Source organism: Metopolophium dirhodum, chromosome 9 (genome assembly GCF_019925205.1).
Source record: "Metopolophium dirhodum isolate CAU chromosome 9, ASM1992520v1, whole genome shotgun sequence".
NCBI lineage: Eukaryota > Metazoa > Arthropoda > Insecta > Hemiptera > Aphididae > Metopolophium > Metopolophium dirhodum.
The window spans coordinates 1,205,950-1,224,066 of record NC_083568.1 but is presented as its reverse complement, the minus strand read 5'-3'; positions in this window follow the sequence as shown (position 1 = coordinate 1,224,066).

Genomic DNA, 18,117 nt, shown 5'->3' with positions numbered 1-18,117 from the left:
AACACCCCCGACAACATATCATATTATATACATACCATTTAGTTGCATATTGTTGTATTGTATCTGTAATAATAGTAGAACACGAACTTAAATGTTTTAAAAAGTACAAAATGCGCTTAAATAACGAAAAGAATTATTACCTAGTTACTTTTTATATTGCTGGAATTGCGTGTTTTTACAATTATTAAAATTCTACTAATAGGTTTTAGTATTTTAAATTATATAAAATATTAGTATGATTATTCTTTAATCTTTAAATTTAAAAGACTAAAATAAAATAAATAAAGATGCCCGCGGTGCCGATGTAATAATATTTTGTCCATGAAAATAAGCTCTATACGGGAATAATGAACCTGTTCTGTAATGTCAACTTAAGTTTGATTATTTTTTTTTTAGCTAAATAGAGACTAACTCATTGATGTTAATATTCTACAGGCCACATTGAATATTACATTATTATAATATAATAATATAAAATATTTTAATCTCAAACTTAAAAATAAGACAATTTTAGGCTTTTTTAACAGTTTATTTTATACCATTATTTGAAATAAAATAAATCATAGTTCAATGCGGTCTGTATAAAGTCTTTTTTAGAAAAAAAAATATTTATAAAAATCCGACAATTCTATAAGGCCTGAGAATTTTTCCTGTGAAGTAATTTTTTTAGATAAATTCACCACATCAACCCCCACCCCCTTTAATAATAGATACATATAAGTGAATGAAAATGTTTGGCTTCAAATTTTAATGATAATTCTCATGACATGGTCACAAAAATAAAGACTCAAATCAATACTTTTATTTTTAATTTACGACATTTTTTTACCTGCGTATTGTACTATTAAACATTTTAATGATCATCAAATACGTGCTAAAATTGTCAAACATGCGTTAAAAGCTTTTTAATATATTATTATTTGTGAAGTCGTAAAACGAATTCATGGGTTATTGCTACTATACCTATAAATCTAATAATCCAAAAATATAAAGGAAAACATGCAAAGGAATCAAAGTTCAAGCCCGAGTAATAAGTATAACTCCGTGACTGAGACGATAACAATAATAAATAATAATATTGTAACTTGTAAGTACTAACGCTGTATCGTACAGAGTATGCATGGTTATTTAACTACCACGATGACTCGATATTATCCATCAAGCGAGGTATAGTCGCGCGCGCACACACATACACCTATCTAGGTACCTACCTATATATTATATTCGGAGCAGGAGGTTATTTATTGGATTTTTGTCAAGCTGCGTCAATAAAGGCACATATCATATTATTGTTACGCAGTGGGTATAATATATGTCACGATAATATTATAGGTACTATAAGGTACCTATATTCAATGGATAAAGGCGCGCGCCGGTTGCGTTCAGTGTAAACATTTTACGCGCGCTCTATTTTAGACGGCTACCTATCACGAGTAGGTACATACCGTAACATATTATTATAATATTATGTGTAATATGACATATGGCAATACGTTCGTCGTACACGAAGTACAATAATTGAATAATGTCCTGTCGTCAATGTTTTTACGGGTACGGAATGCGTCCGTAAAACCTTACATAGTATATTAATAAAATGTACCTGCGGTGTTTTATTCATTTAAATATACTGGGTACCTTATATAATAATATAATGTTATATTGACATTGATCGCTCATCAGTGAATTTATATTTATTTTTTGTCCGATAAAATGTATCCATTTGTCTCGCTATTTTATGTCGTCCTCATTCTATATAGTTATAAAAAAAAATCGGGCCTTATGCTGAACACGCAGTTTTGTAGTAATCACCTAACCTATACGATGAACGACGAACGTATACTATAAGTACATACATTTAAAAAAAAACGAAAATTGTCGTAACCAATTTTAAATCTCCATACACCAGGCACTAACTGCTAACAGACGTCTGCTAAGATATCCGTAACAGTATGGCACCTCAGATGTTCGCCACAACCAATCTCTATTTCGTTTGTGAGGTACGGCACGCATATAATGGTGGAGTTTGTAGGTAGTACAACAAGTAAATAATATGAAAACGCGCAAATGTGCCGTACAATAACAGTAAGAATATCAAAATAAATCCTTAAGATTTGCTAAGATCTCTTAAAAAATATATCATTTCGCCATCTACCTTAACCGAATAATTTAATTTAGGCACATAAGATATAATGATATTGCAAACCATTGACCATATATTATTACATAATATTAATATATTATACATGTGCAATCACGAAGTCATGAAAGATGAGGATGTCTATAATATAATATCATATACAACAATATACGTCTATACGATTGTACCTATACAATAATAATGTGTATAAAGAATTGTAATATGCAACGGTAATAACGGTATAGACCGCCAAAATATTTTGGCGTTTCCGTGGCAGACGTGAGTCTATACATATATCATATAATATTATATTATACTATATTGTAGTATAATATACAGATATTTAATATTATATGTTTATTGTATCTATTTATTGTCTTATTACATACTATGTATAGGTACTATTTGTTTTAGTTATACAAACACAAGTGTCAACTTCAGTTATAAACCTGGCCCAACGTTTTTTTCCGGTTTTTACTTTGATTATACGCGTTCATTAAAAACTCATTCGATGTATTACTTATATACACACATATCAACGCCACTAATACATAATAAACATGAAAAGCAATTTCCCCATGTAAATCGTGTATTCGATTTTACCGATAGAAAAAAAAAAATCTGATGAAAAATATTACAATTTCGACAAAATTTATCAAATTTTAAATTTTATAATTATTTTGTAGTTAAAAATTCATAAAATGTTCAACTTTTAAGGAATTAAGGATTGAACATTTAAAACAAGGTTCCACGTAAATAAGTTATAAATAAATTACTTTATTCACAATAATATCATCAAATATACTTAGTACCTAGTATCATTATAGGCTGACTGACCGTTTTCGCTCAGAATTGTTTTTCTTATACAATGATATTATATCATTGAATTCAAATTTAACACCATCCATTACAGTGACCCACTTGTAACCTTCTGTACAGCAGAGTGACACCCACTTGCCCACCTTTTTTTTATTTGATAGGTAATAACTAATAATGATAATACTGTGTCAAAACAAAGTTTGTATTTCCATGTTATTGAGATTTGACATTTAAATACAATTTAACATTTATCACGCTCATTATACTATACTTAATAAATATTGAATGCCTTTACCGGCTTTACTCATAAATAATCTTTATGAGCACTTAAAATTGTAAATGCGTCCTATAAACACTAAAACTAAATATATTATAGTAGGTAAACGAAGCTCCGTCCAAAATCGTTTTTCGAACTCCATGATTTATGATTCCCTTCAAAATGATAATAATTATACAACAATTGCTTGTAAAGTTGTAACTTACCTGTTTCCTTTCCATACATTTTTTTATTTAAATCGTTATAATTACAAATGTTATAAATATAATGTACATGTAATATATTACATTAGGGGTTATACGTAAGTAAATACAATAAGTATCTTTAGAGATAAATAGATAAATATTTTAGTGTTCTTAATTTGATAATAAATGTTTTAATTTTCAAATCTTCAATATATTAATTTTATAATGCGTTAATCAAACAATATTATATGAGTTTATTTAAAATATAAATATATTTACTTAAAATAAACGAACGAATACGGGTGAATTCAAATTAATTTCTTATTTTTGTTGAACTTAATTTGTTGGACATTTTAAAGTGAAATATCAGTGTAAAAAAATAAGAGGTGATACAAATAATGTTTTAGCTTTTACTATAATAATATCATAAATATAATAAATATAATATGTAACGTTTAACAGTTGATAATAATAATAATATGAGATTAAAAAATTAGATATTGGCAAATTTAAAAAGATACCGTATCAATATCATATAATTATAATTTAAATTATAATTAATATTATGTAGGTAGGGGTAATAACATAGACATAATATATTAATATAGAACAGAATATATTATTGTTATTGCATTTATTAAGTATATGTACCTATAGGTTGATCGGCATCTAGTATTGTATAAGTATAAGTAATTTTTTAATCAATGGTTGCCGTGTGAAAATGTCAAGTGCAATGTGCTTGCTAACTATATTGTATAATATATAGTGTATATAGTTACTATAACAGTAATATTACACACGTATAAACAATTCGGAAAATCATTAAATTGTATTTTCTTGTCCGTTTTATCGATTTTTAATTACCCATCAAAAATAACAATTACCCACGTTGTTTTATTATACATATTATGACTTGATGTTTCGTAAATCGCCTTTAAAACGCCCACAGTAATATATGCATGAGAATAAAATATCGTGACAAGTCGAAAATTGTCGAAACTATCGCCACTGGAATGAATACTTATACCAACACGTAAACGCACAATATGTATACGTTTTTTTTCTCCATTTCTTTTTTCGCCGACTTCCTATGTATTTTATATTGTCTCCGGCGTGGAAAATACCGTTCAAAATTCGATACAGCGAAAACGTCGCATGAATGCACCGAACGCTATTGATATACCTATACATATAATATTCCGTCAATTGCGATTAACAATGTGCGTATGATGAGGCTCATAGATATTATTATACATAACTACTATTCTCTTTCATTTTTTTTTCTTTTCCTATAAAAATAAATACGGTTACGTCTGGGGATCCTTATAATATTATACACTATTGTGGGAAACGATGAATGCGATTTATGTATATCTTTAGTGTGGCACTGATTCACCGGAACCTCCCCTCGGCCTGCGGGGTGCGTCAGGTATTCTTTTATATATTTTGTTCTGCTTTGCTTCGCTTTTTCTATAAATCGCTTACACGTGACATTCGTGCGATGGGGTGGGCGCATCGTGACGCGTATGCGATGTGCGTTGAAAAAATTCCGGAATCCGTACAAATTTTCGGCTGAATTATTATTGTGGTACAGTGAAAACCGTTTGGACACGCATACAAATAAAACATGCCCCCAGGCCCCAATTGGTAAACATTTTTCAAAACAGTCTATAATAATTACGACAAACTCAATTAAATTAAATGCTAACATTATAATACATATACATATACATATACATTGTATAATACAATTAAGACGAATATTTTATAGTAGAATTTTAATAGTTTTTTTTTTTTTAATTAGTATTGTGACAGCCTGTTTAGTCATTATATTTATTCCAATAATTGTTTATTAACAATTATTGTATTCATTTTTTTTACATAGTATCATAGTATCAGAATATAATATTATATATTTTTGTTTTTTTTTTTTAGTGAACTGATCTTTATATATTGTCATTAACTCTTTGGTTTATGAAGTTAATTTTAAGTATAAATAGAAACAAATCATCATAATACATCAATATGTATATGCAAAATGTTGACAGCTCTCAACGATAAGTGTTCAGAACCAATATTATTATCAAATCGTGATTATAACTTTTTAAGTACACGTCGAAATTTGGATACTTACCCTAAACGCGATGTACTATAGAAATGTACTGAGTACGAGGATGACGGACAGCTAAGTGGAGAATCGGTTGCAGTAGCTATAAAGTATATATAAATAGATAGTAAATCCGCCGTGGTGACCTCCTAGACGTAGTCAAAAAGTTCTTGAACCACCACTTAAAGTCGTCGTCAGGCCGCGTTACCTGTCAACTCCTTTATAAATCATATTATTCGAGATATTCGATACATTCAATCGACCTTATCAGTATATCAACATGCAAATTTGTGCAAGCTATTATAAATAGTTAAAATAATACATAATTAGGTAATACAAAATATATAATAAATAATATGATGCTATGATTTAAAAATCATTAACTATACTGCCTAAATTGTCAAATTATTTTTACCGAGTTTTCGTTACACGTACCTAAGTATAATATTATAATATATTAACTTTTAATAGTTATGGTGGATAATATACTGAACGTCGCACTGTTTAAGTTTATTATTATCATAATAATATATTATAATACAATAGTCGTGAACAGTAGCCATACAGATCCTGTACACACGAGTGTGTTTACCTGTGTGTGTGTGTGTGTGTGTGTGTGTGTGTGTGTGTGTGTGTGTGTGTGCGCGTGTATGTGCAATCGCCGCGTATAATTTAATATATAAATAGTGCAGGGGGAAAATAAAAAATAACGTCGAAACATAAAACTCGTAGAACGTTGTAAAATGCATAATTTATTTTAGATGTGCACTCTCCCTGTATATATATATACAATATACATACATACCTATACACACTATTTTATTTGTTAAAACTTTGGATATAGCACATAAAGACGGATAGAAAGTAAATTCGCCTCCGGTGTGTTGTTGTATTAAAGTCGTATATGGTATATAATGTATATATATATGTATTTATTTATGTATGTATATAGTCGGTGTACTGTAATAATAATAATAACAATAATAGCACGTGGAGTATACTATATATATGTGTATATATTATATACGTTGTTTGTCCGTGACAGTCAACGGCAAAATTGTTAAGTTCACCCGGTGTTTCTTCAGACGAACGTCAGGTCGACCTTTATTTCGTATATCGTAAAGCGTATAGTACGTAACGCAATTAGCGCAGTGTTTCAAGTCAAACAATTTCGAATACAACAAACGTTTCGTGGCGGCGGCGGCGGCGATAAAGCCAAAGTAAAATCCCGTTGGCGATTCCGAGGATAATACATATTATACAGGATGATTCACCAAGCATGCTCAGTGCTCACCCCAATAAATTTTCCTCTTCAATAATTCAGTAACTCAGTACCTGATTTTTGGAATTTTAAAATTTACTTAATGCCTATATTTTCAAATTCTTGACATTGTTTGTATTACTTAAGTGTCCAGTGGAAATAAAAACTTCTGTTTATCAAATGAGAACCCCCCACCCCCTTCTTTCTACTATACATGATAGCAGGTAATTTTTTTGAAAATCTGGACGTGTTCAAAATCAAAATTCGGCCTGGTAGTTTTTGAGTTATGTATGAACTTTATGTATGAAGAAATCATCTTTGATGTCCATGATAAGGAGTTTAGAAAATATGGATAGTGGGCTATGGTGATTTGAAGATTTTATTATCTAATTAATATTATTAATCTGTCAACATTTATAATTTGTGAAAATAGTTAAATATATTACATCTTTTATATTTTAATGGATCTAATTTTAAGGACTATTAGCTTTTCTATATACATTTTGATAACTGCAGAGAAACTACTGGTTCAAATTTTGAATTAAGTAATTAGGTTATACATAACCTACATAAAAAATGTAAATAAAAATATACACTAAATAATTTATAGTAAATAAGGGAAATTCTCATTTGAAAAACAGAATTTCTTATCACCATAAGACACTTTTTAAATAATATGAAAAAATCTTAATAATTTGAAAATTAATCTTCAAAAATTAGAATTTAAATAAATTCATCATTAAATTTTAAACAATGGTGGTGATCATGCTTGGTGAATTACCCTGTATACACACACACAATGATGTGATTTTATATACAATGGCGTGCATTATAATAACAGTATATTATATATACGCGCACTTCGAGGTAGGAGATCCGGCGTCAAAGACGTTTTTGCCATCGATCGACTTTCGAGCACTCGAGCGAATTTCGTTTTGGTTTTTTTCCACAATAAATTTCGTACTACTGCAACAGCTATATAGAAGTTATAGAACTGTCTATTATATTATACGGCGTATAACGACGTTTTGTCAAGCCCACCCGCGTTTTTATCGCCGGAATTTTAACTGCGACGATCGGAGTATGGAATTCAATTACGCAAACAACATCTATAGTAACTTTGAAACTATTATTATTATTATTACTATTACTATTATTATTATTATTATTATTATTATTATTATTATTATTATTATTATCTATCCGCAGAGATAATAACAACTGTATATAGCGCAGCAGTATAACATAAATCCGTATTATTTAACGGTATTAGAACACTGACTTTGTATCATGACAAACGCCCTGACCTAAAAGTTTATACGCGCAACAACGATATAATATGTATATATATATATTATATACGTACTTACTGAAATTATGGCAGAATTTGTCGCGAAAATAGTACCACCACGCAATTTTGTAAGAGTTAAATAGTTATCAGTTATCACCCTTGAACGTCGTTTTATCCATCGAATTCAAAATTACTATAAAATACTAATATGTATGTATACGTTTGTATATAGGTATAGCCGGAATAGTTGTAGTGTACAGATATATTATTAATTAATGGTATTATAACCGTATTAACAGTATAGATATAATTATTATATTAATTTTTCGAAATACTCAAGTTTAAAAAATATTATTTTAACATTTCTAAGAATATTATATTACAATTAAAATTTGTTTTTCTGTACATATTCAAAGATTCAAAATTAATATTCTTGTGAATTTTACGTTTTAATTTAAGTAGATATTGTTCGAGGTATACATTTTGTAATTTTTTTCTCGTCATTATTTTTCTTATTTTAAAATTTTTGGTTTGTTTTTATCATGTAAAAATATTAGTTCATCTTTATAGCACTCATCGAATCTTCATGTAATTTTTTAAATATTTTCGACCATGACGAAACTTTAATAAATTTATTATTATTAATTTATTTCGCGTTAACGTGGGGTATAATCTATACAAAGATGAATTAATATTTTATCTGTCTCACACGTTTGAGGACATATGTATCCTATATTCCTATCCTAACCATATTGACTACCTTTATATAGAGTGTTTTTTCTGTTTCCGTAGAATTGTGATGTTACGATACTTCCAGCATTTTGCTGTAGTTGAACGCGCATCGATCGAATAAACGACGAAACCCATCCCGGAACCGGAAGCCGTCGCTTAGTACGTTTTATCAGGTTTTAGTGCGTTTATACTTTATTCACAAAAGTCGAACCACACGGAGTACCTATAGTCTATACTATCAGTCCAGAACTCCAGACCGTCTGAAGTTCATCAACGCTCGTGCTTCGAAAACAAGGTAGAACGCTTTTAAATATCATATATATTACAATAGTATAATATTATGATTATGATTATTATTTATTATTTATAAATATGCACAATATAATATATTAAAAGTTAGGCTTATAGTAATATTTATAACAATCAACCCTTAATATTTAGTGTTGACTCAATAATATATAGACTCCACGGTAGTGTGTAGTATTTGAAGATTAGGTTGTTTTTATTTTTTATTTTGGTAGGAACCAACAATCATCATACTGTTATTGTTTCATATGTTCACAAAATGTCTTATTAAATTATACGCGCATCATGGTAATATTATCATATAGCTAAGCTTTAACAAGACTGCATTTTTTGCTTATTATTTCAAGATCTTTTTAAAAGCATATTAATATATTATATTTTATAAGGGATTCGGTTGGGTTAAGATTATAAAATATTTATATATTAATTGTTTTAAAAGTGTAAAATATAAAAATAAACTGTTTGTGACATCACCACCACCAAAAGTCACACCATAGATATCACCCCATACTAATTTATCCATGTATTTGTAGGTACTATAAATTACTATATGTATATTTATACGTATTATTCACACGATGGTTTGTTCCGTATACATCTAATCAACATGAAATTATTTTAAAAAGCATAATAGTGTACACAGTACACGGTATACATAAATACAAAATCTATTCTACCAATCGGATATTTAAATTAAAATCGTAGGTTATTGTAGGTGATATCATAGATTGATGCAGTTATAACTTTTACGAATGTATTGGTTCCGCGATTCGTCATGTGAGCAGGATTTCTCCACGTGTAAGCAAAACACAAATTACCGATTACGAAAACTTCTCGTCCCTATAATATAATATGCAATATATCAAACGCACGATTTTTAATGAAAACGGAACGCGATTTATCGATAAAGTCCTATAATACGTATTACGTACGTAATACTGCACCAAAGTTTAAATATCGAAATAATTCCGAGCGATAAAACAATAGGGCGCAGGCGGACTGAAGAGAACGCCATACAATACGCTGTACGTCGGGTACTGTGTGTACATTCCATTATATTAGTATGCATATACGTCACGCGTGTAAGCACGATACGTATACGTATATTGTATATAATATATAGAAGCAATCGTCGTTCAAAAATCAAAAGTATCTAATCGAGCAGCTTTTGACCTCTGAGTGCAGATTACGTCAAAGCACAATATAATATATTAAACGTAATAATTACAATAGTTTTGCCATGGAAAAGGATAACTTACAGTTGTCACATATTAATATTATAATATGTATTATGAATTATAATAAAAACTACGACAATTGCCTCCTCCGCCCACCAACAGTGTTCGCGCATAACAGAGGCCTCAAATGAGAGAATATAATAATCAGTTGCGGTGTGTGGATGAGGGGGTCTCTTTCACCCCCACAATTGGAGAACTATTTCACCTACCTACTACTAAAATGATTAAATACGCATAACAATATGATTACTTACAAAATAGCATATCATAATATTATTATAATTCCGGTGCGCGTGTTGCGCGTATAATACATAGATTCAAAAAGCTTCACTTGTCAACTGTACACACTATACACGATATAATAATAACATACGTATTGTATTATATAATAGTCGTATACATAAATAATAAACGATAGCTGCAGACTCTCCGCTTGCTGCAAAAATATATAACGACCGAGTTGTGACGGCGGCGGCGGCTGCTCGGACCTACGAAGCGCCGCCACACGTGTTCGGGTATCCCACGCGCGTGCTACCATTCGTCACTGTCCATCAGCCGCGGTATCTAATAAACAAAGGGATGATGACACCGTCGCCGCTGCCGCCCACCCCCCGCGAGACGTTTTTCCAATAACAACGACGACGACGACGACGGACGTATAACGTGTGTGGTGTGTATATATATATAATATGGCGTGTATGATTATTATTACTATTATCATTATTACAAGAGACAAGAGTATCATTTTTCAAAACGAAATATCCGCGTCGAAAACGTATTATTATTTATTATATATATTATTACTCTCCCTGTATGTACTGACGGCGCGAGAAACACCGCGTGATGTACCTATACTATACACACATATTATATATATTATATACCTGATATAATATATTGGTACTATATACACATTACATATATCACATCGTACGCGTATTACGTCACACATTGCGAATGCGTCGTGGGAAACGATATTATAGTAACGTGTAGACGACGAGAGATCGATATCCGGTGTGACGTCGATTTCCGGCGAGACGTCGATCGGTATACACACGCTGCAGCATCCAAGGAATATTGTCGTATATAGGTGTAGACGGGCTTAGTGATAAATATTTTGTTTGCACAACACCGCGAATTCCAGCCCGGAACGCTGCAGCCGTTGTAGCACATTATAATATTATAGTGATACGCGTATTATAATATAGGACATAGGTATAATAACAACGAAGACGGCGGAAGGTATAGTAAAAATATTATAATCCTTTACTCGAGAACGCGCTCGCAAATGTACCGTAAAATATGTATGGGGGTGATCCATTTATAACGTAAGTACCTATCACTCCATATAATTCAGAAAACAATAAAGTTTTTCAAAATATATTTCTTTTACGTAATTTTAAGCCGTTACAAAATATCAACGTTTTTTCTTACTATTTTTTATCGTTATCGAGTGTTGTACTCTATATTGAACAACAACGTATATTTTTAATTTCGAATTCCGAAATTAAAGTCTAAATGAGTGGATGGTATTTTGCGAGGTAACCCTGTACCACTTAACTCTGCTCTGCTTGACCAAACTTCAAATACTTAACTCATAAACTAGTTGTCCAAAATTCGATTTTTATGAATTGAAGTATAATCCAAAAAATATCCTGTTTGGGAATAAGGAATTAAAAAAGCATGACATTAAAAAAATATAATACATAACGATAAAAAAGTGAAACTTTAAATTATGAAAAGTAAATATTTTCTAAAAAGTTAGATAAAAATCTTTAAACGATGAATGTATTGCGTTGTATGCGTCAACCGATATGCACACGCGTAAACATCGCTACAGCAGCGTGCGTATAATAATATTATAATATAATATAACAAAACTGCAGATTTGGTAATAAAATTATTATTATTATTATTATTATTATTGTTATTATTATTATATGTATGTACACACATACGTCGTCGGCGGCGGCGGTGACGGGTGCTTCCTTTGCAGCCAGCGTGTCGGGTTTTTCAAACGGTATTACCTATAGCGCGCCAGAGAGCATTAACTCAACACGCCTATGGCGATTTATAATAATTCGCTCATTGTATAATATGTAGCGGCTGCTGCTGCTGTTTATACTTGGCCTCCTCTCTCTGAATCAAAACGCCCGTGTAAAATACGGCGAAAACGTCGTGTATACATATGTATATTGTATATAATAATATGTATAGTGTGCGTTCCGTATGTAATATAATATTATATACTCGCTCTGCAAAACGGCGGCCAATTAATCAATGTTTGTCGTCGTCGTCGTCGTGTACACATACCGATATATAATATAGTACACGTATATATCATACACATTATATACCTTCGATGTGTGTATACTTACGTAGGTATACTACCGTTTTTTTTCAGCGTGTCGCAGTTTCAATCAAACACGAGCCCGGACCCTTTTCTCTTCCGCGCCGCAGAGGAGCTATTATTCTTTTACGTCCGAGCATACGTATACCTAACCACGTACACGAGTACGGTATGTTGCAGTGGCGTAATTTCAGTTTTTGAGGGGGGGGGGGGCAACATTTTTGACCTACCCATAGAAAAACTGAAAAAAAACGGCTCGCTAACTTACATTGCATTACAATTGAATTTTATCTCAATACAAATAGCTTTCTTACATAATTGTATATTTACTGGTTAGTGGTTACTGGTCACTATCATAGGCATAAATAATCCATTTTTTTTGAGAGATAACAAACTAAATAGTTAATACTTATGCAGAGGGATACTTAAATATAATATTACCTATTAGCTAATATATGAAGACTCATAACTAGCCCATACCCGGTCCCACAGTGGCCCGTTAATGACAAGGGGGGGGGGGCAAATGCCCACCCTGCCACTCTTAAATAACGCCACTGACTATGTTAGTATACGGAGTGTGATGGAAATAACTGCAGGCGGGTTTAACTAACTGACTAGGACACTACGTACATTATTATTACTTATTAACTTATTTAATTCACATCAATTAATTTAAATTTGTTTTTTAGTTTAAATATTATACGTTTAAATAATCACTAATTATTTTTTTTTAAAAATGCGATATTCATCATTACAAAATAATATTTATCACATTGTAAGAGTTAATTACATTTAACAGCTATATTTCTGTTACACTCCGAAGGCACACTGTAGATACTGGATACACAGTGATTTACCAAGCGGTTCACCTCCATTTTTTCCAATAATAATGAATTTATTCAAATAGATGGTACACTGATTTTCGGAACTTTCAACTATAAATTTAAGGACCATATTTTCAATTATTTAGATTTTCATACCATTTAAGGGGTATCCTGTGACGATGATAAATTCTTATTTTCAAATCACAATCACCATTTATTCTAGAAACTGCTGTCAGATGCAAATTTTTTAAACATTTTGTAGATACATAAATCGAAATTTAAACGTGTAGTTTTCGAGTTATTTAACTTTGAGTTCTAAGAATAATAGGTCCATACGGCCATACTACGGGTTTTGAATAAATTATGGGGACTATGATGACTTTTTATATATTTATAATTTGTAGGCTATCGCCGTTTACGTTTTGTCAAGCACTGTATTATAGGTACGTTGGTGTGTCGCGCTGCAGTAACTGATTGTGGTCCTCTCGTTCTCCTTCTTCTCCTTCTACTGTTAACTATTAACTATTAATAAGTAGGTACTTATTACCTAAACATATTATTTAAATTATGTAAAAAAAAGTAATGTGATAAATGCACAATGTTATATTTAAGTACCAAGAGCATAATGTATGACTGTCGAGACTGACCAACGGTACCTACATTCAAGTACCAAGAACCTAACTAAAATCGAGAACCACAATCTTGATAAACACTAATTATTCATTTTTATACCTATTTAAAAAAAACTTATAATAATATTATGTTTATTATCTTATAAAAAAATTATGTGCGAACATTATGAAGTCTATTTTTGAGCATAGGTTATTTCAAATTGGTTCCATGTGTCAACGTATCCAAAAATCCAAATTATTAAAATTACATTTTTGAATAGAGGTGGGAGAAATATTATAGGCGGTCGGTGCAGTCAACCGCACGCAGCACGCGTGCTTTTTTCACATGACGAAAGCGGCCCTAGAGTATAATATACACGACAGTCGCACGCAGAAACGAAACCGTAAGCCGATTAATATACGTGTAAACAAACAACATGTATCGATGACAAATTCGACGGATCAGACGGGATACCTACAATGATAATTCATATTATGTAGCATATAAAACGCGGGCACGCACTTACGCCAAAAACCATCCGAGCGATTTGTTGCTGCGGATCGCATATTATATTATATACTATTATTGTACAAGGTGCCTACGGATTTTTCTCACGATTCACCCGCCGCATTTTCGCGGAGATTATTACATAAACCCACGGCTGCGAGCTTTCGACGTGATGGATCTTTCGCGGCGGTGACAACACAATAGCAAACAACAGTTTTATTATATATTATTGTTTTTTCGGCTCAATTACAATACCTCTATTTTAGTAAATCATATAAATTTTTAAACAAGAGGCCCTTACCCCAGTTGTCAGTTACTTATTAATTAAATAATATATGATGCGAATTCATGAAAAATCACACGATTTTTTTCCGTTGATAAAAATTTCAACGTGAACTTTTACGACCACATCAAAATTATTATAGTATAATAATATACCTAAACCTAAATGTGTATAGACATAAAAATTAAATTTTGTTTTTAGGAATGGACTTATTAGTAATATTATAGAACTTAATATTCATATCACGCATTTTGTTTTCAATGTCTAAGAGTATAATTGCAGTGAGTTTAGCCTGCATGTATAGCCATGTAGATACCACGTTATCATTGTATTAACGAAACCTTAATTTGAAAAATCAAAGATACCTATACATAAAACTTAACTTTTTATAGTGACGAAACGAAACAAGATTGCACTAATTGGATTGATATTATACTCTATATTATATACAATGTATATAATATTTATACATAGGTATTAGTTATAACATACGCATAGCTGGTACCTACTGTATAAAAATATAATATTACAAACAAGGTGGTGGGCGCGATAAATTGTATTTCGCGTGACTGTGTACATCGAAAACACTCAGATTAAAACTTGAACGCATAGCGAGTTTATTAAACACGTCACCGTGCTGTCAGTGGGGTGAGTGGTGGAGAGGTGGGGCGGTGGGGTGGCGGATGCGGTGACTACCGCGACGGAAAGGATAGACGCGCGGATTACGCAAACGAGTGAACGTTATAATAATATTATTAAATCAGGGTACAACGACGACGACGTAAATCAGGGAACTTTCGAGCATTACATTATTATTATTATTATTGTTGTTGTTGTTGTTGTTATTGTTATTGTTATCGTTATCGTTATTATATTATTATATTAATATTTATATAATATGAGTGGTGCGAGTTGGCCGGCTATACGCGCTAAGATTTTTTCCCTCCGTCAATTTGTATTACGCGCCATGGTAAATCGAAGTCGTTGTTTTTGTGACGTGTCAAAACGGAAAATCGCTGTACGAGATTTCGCTCGCGAAGTTAACATTCGATAATTACCTGCACGGACTCAGGCACCTTGGCGTGCAGTGGTATAACTGGGTAAAAACTAGGAGGGGGGAAATAATTTATTAACCATTTTAAAACCACAAGCCCTCCTCCATTTCCAGTTTAAATATACTATTATTCTATTTGTACCTAATTGTTTGACTCATTTTATGGTTTAGAAATAAACTATAGGTAGTAGGTACCTATAGTAGGTTGTACGGGGTACTTGATAAATAATATTAAGTTCATAAAAGTAAAAAATGTCAGGGGGGCATGTTTAGAATTGTACAGCTTTTATTGGGACAAAAAAGTTTTTTCACCTCTCTGCCCCTCACATCTTTTTACAAAACAAAACTACCAACACTGGTGTATTCCTATGTATAGTTTTTTGTGCGCATTTTTTACTTAATTGATTTAACGCACTAAAATTTAGAGTTTTTGAGATATAAAATAAAAACATAATGATCTAAGTCCAAAGCTTTCACAGCAATATGATACAGGAACCAAATTCAAATGGTTTATAGACGTATTAATATAGATCCTTTATCAATAATTCGGTGTACCTATGTTATCTAACTTGGGGCCTATATATTATTTTTTAAACTTAATAACCCTGTAAAAGAATATAAATATTTAATATAATATTATTGGGCCCAACAGTCCAAATCAAAGCATCAAATTCCTCAAGTGAAAAAAAAACCAAGTTTGACAATCATAACAATAATGTTATTTTCGTAACATTTACGCATAGTTGATTTAATATTTTAGTAAAGTGAATATATTATCTAGTTTTAATTTAATACCAAAGCTATTGTATTACATATTGAAAAATCATGGAGATAATGCAATTAACAAAAAAAATTTAAATTATAAGGAGATTTTAGTTATTTGGGTTTCCCGAAAAGTTATAAAAATTACTTTGGACCTACTCCTTATCGGGTGCAGAAATATTATAATATTCTAATAAAAAGTATTTTATATCATGTTTAAAAATTCAAAAACATATTTCAATAATTACGACTAGATATTTTATACACGTATTACAGTAAATATATTATCGTATACACTGTTCCGAATCACTCAGGATCCAGACTCCACTCCACCACCATCAAATACACCGTTGCCACCAATCTACTCAACCAAATGTAATATATAATATGTAAATTTATCCCAATGACTACTGTTGCCGAGGGTTATGTAAAATTAAAAAAAAGTATTTCTTCACTTTCAGTTTAAGGATTGGTCACCCGGTTTTTCAGCTTTGGTTTTTATTTATTTTATTATTATTTCGGGCCTTGTTCTAAAAAGTACTTATTATTAGGGTTAAAGTTCCAATTAATACCGGATTATTGATTAAAAATAAATTAAAAATAAATTATTATTTTTTTAATTAAAATATTTGATTTAAACATTTTGAACACAACAATATTTAACCTATATTGTTTTTCGTCACTAATGTGCTCAATTTAAACAAAGAACCAAAACATATGTAAGTCAAAAAATGTTTATCCTAAAAATCTGAAAATATTTTTATTTTTAAACAAAAAAAAATGGGGTTTTTTATTTACCTGCATAAAAGTAAGGTAACATGTTCATTACGGTTCGGCCCAGACCACGCGAGTTGATTTCAGCACTGCCAATTTTTCGAATGTAGTACAATAGTTTACCAACTGGAAAACATCAGTTGTTCAATACTTACACATTTCGCATATAAGTAGGTACATAATAGTTAGTACCTACTATACCCACAATTTACATTACGCTGTTTGAAATAACCGATTTATTTGTTTTATTGAATCGTAGGTGTTTTGCGCAGCAATAATCGAAAACGATACTCCAACTTCCAACTCTTGTGTGGGAAGCGGCGTGGCGGGTAGGCGACTATGACAAGATTTATTTTTAAAAAAATACTTAAAACGAGTATCTTACATAATAAACAACATAATAGCCAATCGTTGTCAAGGGTGGTTTTTCGGTGTCCGCGAGTAATTTTCTTCTGTACACCGTTCGGGATATTATGCGCAATTTTACGTTAACGGTAGGTAATAATACTAATGTACAAACCGTTTGATATTCGTATTATTATAATATATGTGTACAGAGATATGTTATAATATGAAGGGTCACAGGGTGGTTCGAATA